An 8527-nucleotide genomic window follows, 5' to 3' on the forward strand; every position below is an offset into this window, starting at 1 on the left:
TAAAAGGTCTTCACAGTTTCCTCGACACTCATAACAATCTAATAGTGAGATACCATCCCGCATTTCGATTCTAAAGTCTACCTATGGAAGTGATCGAGAGGTGGTTAGTCAAAGGGTTTTCGTTTACATAGATAAGTGATAGGGTAAAAACAACAATCATGAGTTTACCGTCCTATTGCAAAGCTTATTCCTAAGCTTCCACGATCCTAATTTATTCGGCTTAAGCGAAGTAGTTCATTGATCCTAGGAGGATTTGATGATTGCTTTTTGGATTCCCACAACTCCCAGGATATGACAACTTACATTCGCAAGCCTATTCTCACCCATTTAATAAGTACAACTACGAAAGCAAAAATCTAGGAATAGCGTTGATTGAAAAATCCCAATGCTAGAAAAAGACCTTGCTTAAGATCTACTTTCAAAAAGACTTCATCGACAGTCGATCTTCCTCCTAAAGATTCAACATGAACACAAGTATGCTTGAAGATATTAGTGCTAATAGGGACCGAACAATAATTATCCCTCAGATGATCTTCCGCGAAATGTTACTAAGAAATCAAGACTAACTAAGATTTCCAATCTTTAAAGAATCAATACTAACGGCGGTAGGACAATGATAGAATTATTTGGTAATATCTCTGGCGATACATGATTATCAAAACATTTACTTAGGCCATCAACTCGCCTCACTTTTATACCTTTCCTCCACAAGGAAAATCTTCGTTTTAATTCTAAGGACAACCGCCAAAATGATTTTATAAAATGTCGTGAAGACAACATAATTGTCCAAAACTTAAGAAAAGTTAACATATTTTTCCATATTCGACGAGGTGGCATCATTCGAACGTCAAACACAAAAACCAAGAGTGCTCACATCACGCGTGTGATGAACACAATACTGCCCAACATATGCTCTGATACCAAACTGACACACCCCGACCCAGAAAGTCCACTTGGACCCTGAATCGAGCTGTGCTGGCCGTCACCTGGAAGGTGACGAAGCCATAAAATGTGATAGTGCATAAAAAGTGAATAAATTTGAATCTAAAAGTGTCTAAGTACCAGAGTGCGCTACGAGTGGGAGCGAACCCATTTCACACGCGATGTCAGAGCATAAGTAAGGTACAGTAGTGTGGGTAAGAATCATACCCTCAGAAATATCCATTAATACTAAGATTCACCATAGATTCTTGTCGATACAAACTCAGCAGCTAAAACCTGGAGGGCACCAAACAGAAGGTGTGAGTAAGCAATAAAACCAAGCTTCCCAAAGTTACTATCTCTCAAAAAGTAATGCCCCTAAATATAAAACCCGTATCGTTTTCCATAAGACAGTACAACATATATACATATATCCCAACCATACTCAGAAATGACCAAAACCACGGTTTGCCATCAAATCCACCATACATTAATAAGTAGGCCAAATGGACTAAATCAATACAAAGTAATATATCAGTCAGAGTCATCTAAAATGACATGTACAACTTATCCGTATCTCATCAATCATGGCTAGCATATAAGTCGGAGTCACCTATAGTGACCTGTACGACTTATCCATATCTCATCAATCCTGGCTAGCATATAAGTCGGAGTCACCTCTAGTGACCTGTACGACTTATCCATATCTCATCAATCATGGCTAGCATATAAGTCGGAGTCACCTATAGTGACCTGTACGACTTACCTATATCTCATCAATCCTGGCTAGCATATAAGTCGGAGTCACGACTTATCTATATCTCATCAATCCTGGCTAGCATATAAGTCGGAGTCACCTATAGTGACCTGTACGACTTACCTATATCTCATCAATCCTTGCTAGCATATAAGTCGGAGTCACGACTTATCTATATCTCATCAATCCTGGCTAGCATATAAGTCGGAGTCACCTATAGTGACATGTACGACTTATCTATATCTCATCAATCCTGGCTAGCATATAGCTCAATAAGTATACCTGCACACGAGTCGGAACCACCTAAAGTGGTCTGTACGACAGGACTGGGTGTAAATAAATACGCTCAAGTGCTACGATCACGTGAAGACTGGGCGAATAATCGCGGGTCACCTACAAGTCGGAACCACCTAAAGTGGTCTGTACGACAGGACTGTGCACCTACCTTGGATCCAAGGCGAGCGTAAGGTGCGGGAGGTGAACATCACGTGAAGGACTGTGCCCTGGCCACGGGCGGGAGCACTAACACCGAGGTGCAGGTTTATGAGCTCTCAATGCATCTCAATATAACATGTGCAACTCATGGCAACCAGTACGACCGTATCGAAGTTGCCTAATTCATAACTGTAGTCATGCTATGACGCAATCGATTCAACTAGTACCATAAACTCACCTGAACTTACCTGGGTGTCCTGAGTTCACCTTTGCACTTGAAAGCATTCCCAATAATTATATGCAAGTAATATACATATGGATATATATAATGATGCAATCTACTGCTCAACCATGTCGTAGCATTTTCAATTATAAACAATATAGTGTGAAGTGTACAATCAATAACGCCCTACTCCCAAACTACTTATTTTCAAGGATAATTATCCATGACAATCCAATTAACTCTAATTTAACTAACTAATTCACAAAACTAAAACTTGTCTTTACCAATTTCCTTCACATTACTCAATTTCCCAAGCAAGGTTTTTGTCTCAAATATTTTATGGCTGCATCTAACGTCTCGTTAGACTGCCTACGTACCCTAAACAGGGATCAAGCCATTCGTAGTTCACATAGTACTTCAAGCATTCACAATAATTATATATGAAAGTAATATGCCTAATCAATTTAAAGGTGTCGATAGAACTCTCAATAATAAGTACGATAAAAATGAAAAGATGCATTCACCTGGAGTCCACGCTATGATTCTCTAGTGCACGCATCGAGGCGTCCTGAATGATTGGTCCCTGTGACCAATTATCAAATTACATCTCAGAACTCTTATCCGTAGAATATGTAATTCACATAAAACACAACCTCAACGACATTCTAAAATAGTTTGAGACCCATTGACCACAAGTCAACCGTCGATCAAAGATCGACGGTAGGGTTTACAACCCTGTATAACCTGACCCGGAAGATCCGCATATCAGATTTCCAATCCGCAACTTCCAACGATCCACAATATGTTTCTAGAATAACATATTAAAATTTCATTACGATCCAACGGTCAGATCTCCGCCAATTGCCTAAGACAAGTGGCCGTGAACATTTATTTTACTAACTTACAAATCCAATTCGGAAAGATCCGTACATCGGATTCCCGATCCATAAATTCCTATGATCTTTAAATATTACGTATTATAATGTACCCAAGTTTGGTGACGATCCAACGGTCGGATCGTCGATTCACATTTTCATCAAGCAATGTATCGTAACGAATTTAGGTTCCAACGATCAACCTATGTCATTCTAATAAAAAAACTGAATTCAAGACATTCGACATAGCCTAAAAATAGCATTGGCGGCCCACTGGCCACGCGCCGCCGCACGCGCCGCCGCGGGTGGCGGTCGGCCGCCCCGACTCGCCGGAAAATCCAACTATTTCCAAAAATTGTCAAACTTCACAGAAATGAAGATCTCAGTGAGTGGAGCAACTTTCATACCTGCCACGAAGTCCAAAAGTGGACGGAAGATGGTCAATTTTGCCCACGAAGCCGGCGGGTGCCTAAAACTTCCCGACGTCGATTCGTCGTCTACGGTGGTCCAACGGGGTCAAGGTTGGTTGGGTTTTGCTCCTGGGATGATGAGCTACAAAGCCCAAGTGGTGGCATCGGCCATTGCTTTGCCGATTTGCCGGAAAATCGAAAAGGGTGGCCGGAGCACCATTGATTTTCGTCAACTTTCGTGGCCTCAAACCTCCACATCCCATGGTTAATCAAGGTGGTTCTTGGGTGGGTTTTGTAGAGGGGAATGAGAGCTTCAAGATGGTGGTGGTGGCATCGAAAAACTCCACCGGAGTTGGCCGGAATCGGCCCTGGAAAATGGGTGGTCGCGAGTGGGAAAACCCACGGGAAAAGCTGGGATTTTTTTTTTTTTTTTTTTTTTTTTCTTTTTCTTTCTTTCCTTTTTCTGATTGGGCTTCACCTTAAATAATCAATTTCTAACGTCCGTAACTATACCGTTATAATCCGGACTCGCAAACGGCTTTCGCCTATGCGTTCACATCCACGAGTATTACGAGAATATGTTAAAAGAATAAGTCATACGTCTCTCTAGACGATGGTCAACAGAAGTCAAAGTCCTTGCCTCTAGGGTAATTTCGTAAATTCACGCTTTTAAAATAAAATAAAAACGTAAAATTTGGAACGGGTTGTCACAGATACCCCCTTCGAGGCATGTGGAGATGCCGGGAAGGGTTGAGGATTTAGTGGTGCCCGGGGGTATATGGAAAAAGGATATTATTGAACGGTGTTTTAACGACGAAGCCCGTATTATTTTGAGTATGCCTCTTAGCAAACTCGGATGTACTGATAGAATTATTTGGCATTACACAAAGAATGGAGTGTATTTGGTTAAATCGGGGTACATGGTTGCTTAAGAGATGAATCAAAACAGGGAGCTCGGTCGTAAAGGTGTGGGACAATCGAGTGGGGAACAAAATAAGGATCCGGTGTGGTCGGCAATTTGGCACTTGAAGGTCCTTCAAAAGCTGCTGCATTTTATATGGAAGGGATGCAAAAGCATTCTTGCAATGCGTACTAATTTGCAACGCTATGGTGTTCATTTGGAGACATTGTGTCCTCATTGTGAGGAAGATATGGAAACGCAAGTACATTTATTTTTCCATTGTCCATTTGCCCGTGTTTTTTGGTTTAGATCTCCAATCCAATTAGATTTGGTAATGGTGGAGGGTGGTGACTTCTTGGAGTGTTGGAAGTGGCTTTGTCGTAAATATGACGATACTGAAGATGCTGAAAAACTAATGTGTTGGATTGTATGTGGTCTTTGGCGAATATGGAAGTGTAGAAATAGTGTGATTTTTGACAAGCTTGATGTGGAGCCTCATGTTGCTTTGGAGCTCTTGCATCAACAATGGCGTGAGATTGAGGATGGTGGGGACAAAGTGAAGCAGCCATGCCGACAGGTTCAATGAGGTGGGGAGATCAGGGGCGGGTGGATTAAGCCTCTGTTTCGAACAATTAAATTAAATTGTGATGGGGCTTGATGTAAACAAATTGGACAAGGTGGCTTTGGTTGGATTGCCAGAGATTTTGCTGGTATATTCAAGCCCTCATAAGCCTTTTATACATTTGTTTGATTTTTTCTTGGTCCTCATCTTATGACCTTTTTTTCATGGCCTTTTTACCACCAATATTGCACAATTATTTGTTTGGTATATAAAAGTTTCAAAGGTCAATTCTTCATACTTACTAGAAATTGTATACATGATATGCTTGTGCTTATTAATATTTTGAAACTAAAATTTACAAAGAAAGAAAATATAAGATAGTCGTTAAATCTTTTTGGTGACGACCTTGAAACGACTTTGAGTCGCTGAAGAGGTTGTTCATATCTTTAGCGATTGGCTTTGAATAATTAGTTCGTCGCTAAAAGTTTATTTTATATGGGAGAAAACGTGGAAGAGAAAATGGGGGCAACTAATATGGTCTTCTTTTTTTTTTTAAATAACAAGAAAATATATTAAAGGGAAAACTTCCGACAAAAATCGTTCCCTACAAAATCAAATTGTAGAGCATAAAGAGCAAATCAAGGAATACAATGATCCCAAAATATGACATCAACAACAAGAAGGCTTTGGCAAGAGAAGGCATCCGCCACAGAGTTAGCTTTTCTAAAAATATGTTTCCAATCAATGCAAGCAAATTTGGTCATCGTCTACTTTATATCTTTAATAATAAGAACCAGACTCCAAGGCGTCACATCCTGGTCAAACACTGACTGAATGACCAACTTAGAGTCTCATTCTACCATAATCTTTGTATAGCCCTTCCTCCGAGCAAAAAGAAGGCCCTTTGAGAGCCCTAGCCTCCACTTTAGAAATAGTGGCACTGTCAAGATTTAAAGCTCCACCGGCAATAAGGTGCCCATTAGGATTCCTTAAGACAAATCCCATTGCTGCCATGTCCCCAGCCACTAAGCCGTCAAAATTTAGCTTAATATAACTCTAATTCAGAGGGTGCCATTTAATAATCGTGGAAATATCATCAGTATTTCTTCTTAAACCTTTACAATTGGCTTTAAGATATTGCTCACCCATAGATATAGCTAGTAACTTAGATCTCGCTAAAATGGGCATAACATTTATGAACACCATGTTATTACGGTCATTTTGAATCTGCCAACAAAGGAGCAAACACAAGCTTAATTCACTATGAACTTCTTTATCAATGTGCTTTAAAGAATTAAACCAGTTTATGACCGCAGCAAAGTTAGCATTAGTGAAATTGCTCGGTTTAATTGAGCAAAGGTCCTAAATCAATTTGATGACACCGCAATTAAAGAATAAATGTGTTTAATCCTCCTCTTCGAAATTACGAGAAGGACACGTCTTATCATTATTAATCACAATATGACTTAATCTTTTTCTAGTCTGAAGTGTATCACGAATGAACAACCATGCAAACATCTTAACTTTAGGAGGAATATTAAGTTTTCACATCTTATTAATTAACTTAAGCTTTGTAGTTTGAGTCAATGTCCCTTTTTGAATCCAAGTAGCCGATTTAATAGAGAACTTACCATTTGTATTTGAACCCCAAACTAGCACATCTTTGGAATCATATAAGGGAATTGTAATATTATAAATTTTCTCACAATTTCATTACTAACCACTTGCAAAAGCTTTCCCCCATCCCAACAATTATTATCAATAAAGTCACTAACTTTCAAATCCCAATTAATGTTTTGATTGTCAATCTTAAGTAAGAGATGGAACACAGGGTAAGGAAAAACCCAATTGTGGGCCTAGAACAAAATGTCCTTACCATTACCCACTCTCTATCTCATACTCTTAAGAACAACATCCCTACTTTTCAAGATACATTTCCAAGCAAAAGAATGATTTAGTCTAATTTATTATCCAAACTATTTTCCTTTCTAGGATACTCTTGACTAACTTCACCCACCAATTATCATCCTCAGTCAACACCTTCTAACCCAATTTAGCAAGACATGCGTTATTAAAATGATCCAAACTTCTAACTTTCAGACCGCCCACTTTCTTCAAAGCACAGATCAACAAATCTTGTTAGGACACTTAAAGTAAGACATAACATGATGGGACATACCCATTAGATTAGAGTTAATTAAAGTAAGACTCCCTGCTTTCAAAAGAGTTTTCACTTTCCAACCAACTAATTTTTGCTTGACCCTCTTAAGTAACTCATTTCCATTAACTTGGTCTTTCTAGAAAACAATATTTTGGATACCAAGATACTTACTTATAGTAGTTTTATATTGAATTTGCAAGATATTAACAATATTAATTCTAATTTGAGAATTAGTATGGTTGTGAAGCTTGGAAAAAAAAAAAAAACAGTAAAATTATTTTGTGTTTAAATTTACTATATTACCCAAAACTTTTATTTTGGTCCCTTTACTTTAGTTTTGTTGACAAGGTTAATTTGGTCTTTTCACCTTCTTTTGGTTGACAAAGAAGGTTTTATTAATAGGTAATTTAAAAAAGAGAAATTTGTTAATAAGTAATTTAGCTGTCATTTTAGTGATGCATCTTTTTGCTCATTTACTTGTGGTCGAAATACACTCAGGAGGGTCCCCGGCAAATTTTACAAAAAGTCAACATAAAAGTCAATGGTCAATCTTAAAAGGTCAACTGAGTCGTCCCAGCGGTCAACTATATTAAAACTTTAAAATTTCACTAAATGGATGTTAAAAATGGACTCGTGGCGTAGAAATTAGCCTATGAGGGTTTCCGAGAACTTTTGAAAAAGTCAACTAACAGTCAACGGTTAACTTTAACAGAATTTTCCATTCTTAGACAGAATATTCTATTAAAATTAACAAAATATTCCAAAAGAATATTCCCTCCAGATTTTGAAATGGCAATGGGCCGGATCTGGGTTAAGGGTTTATGGGCCTAAGGCTTGGATTTGGGCTTAAGGCCCTTTTTTTTTTTTTTTTGCCAGGTCGGGTTGACTCGTTTTGACTTGCGGGTCACTAGACCCAACGAAGAAGAACACCTGTATTTTGGCCAAGAAACTTCCACGGCTCTGAAATATGTACTTGAAGCTAGGAATGTAAGGGATTGGTTTATACCTAAGTCGAGACCTAGGAGTGCCGAAGAAGGCTGGAAAACGGCCTAGAACATCGCTACTTCACTTGCTGGAAAACTGGAAAACGAAGGACAAACACGAACAAAGTTAAACCCTCGGTTTTCAACACAAAAAACACTCAAATATCTAGAAAAAGTCATTAAAAACTGAGATAAAATCCTAATCAAGTCATGCTTACCTCGTCGTCGGGTTCCACGTTAACTCATTAGAGAGAATGGTGGTGGCTAGCCTCGGCCTAGCCGTTATTGCAGGGAAAAAG

The 8527-nt window shown here is 38.9% G+C and overlaps 1 long non-coding RNA gene across 1 annotated transcript; it reads right to left on the minus strand.

Moving 5' to 3' along the window:
• Positions 1-1034: 1034 nt before the first annotated feature.
• LOC148697107 (uncharacterized) lies at positions 1035-4087 on the minus strand. Its single transcript, XR_015963064.1, has 3 exons — positions 3619-4087; positions 2861-2919; positions 1035-1218 (listed from the first exon to the last, which is right to left on the minus strand). It is a non-coding gene; the product is annotated as an uncharacterized LOC148697107 (long non-coding RNA).
• Positions 4088-8527: the final 4440 nt, after the last annotated feature.

The sequence above is a fragment of the Pyrus communis genome, chromosome 5 (assembly GCF_041283825.1).
Source record: "Pyrus communis isolate YQ-2024b chromosome 5, ASM4128382v1, whole genome shotgun sequence".
In the NCBI taxonomy this organism is placed as follows: domain Eukaryota; kingdom Viridiplantae; phylum Streptophyta; class Magnoliopsida; order Rosales; family Rosaceae; genus Pyrus; species Pyrus communis.